Source organism: Octopus bimaculoides, chromosome 8 (genome assembly GCF_001194135.2).
Source record: "Octopus bimaculoides isolate UCB-OBI-ISO-001 chromosome 8, ASM119413v2, whole genome shotgun sequence".
NCBI classification, from domain to species: domain Eukaryota; kingdom Metazoa; phylum Mollusca; class Cephalopoda; order Octopoda; family Octopodidae; genus Octopus; species Octopus bimaculoides.
In genome coordinates, this window is record NC_068988.1 from 18,484,880 (window position 1) to 18,485,313 (window position 434).

Sequence of the window (434 nt, forward strand, 5' to 3'; positions counted from 1 at the left end):
ATATATATATATATATATATATATATATATACATGTATATGTATATATATATGTATATATATATGCAAAGCCATATACACATGCATGCATACAAAATAACCAAATGCATAAAACCATCTGTGTGTTTGTGTGTGAGATTTTGCTGAACCAAGAATAAATTTGTTCTCTCTGTATTTCCCAGTTGTTTAAAGTATTAAAAAAATTATATTTGGAACTATATGAAGGTAGAAACTTTTTTCTTGAAAGTAGAATATATTACTTCTACATTGCATTGTTGTTTAAAACACTATTTAATATGTTATAATTATTTCTATATCCATCAATATATCTAAATTATGACATGGTTTTAGCTAATAACAAAGGAGGCTGTGTTTAATTTTTCAGTATGTATATTTAAAGGTCTTAAGTTGGATAAAAGATTCAAACTAGAAATA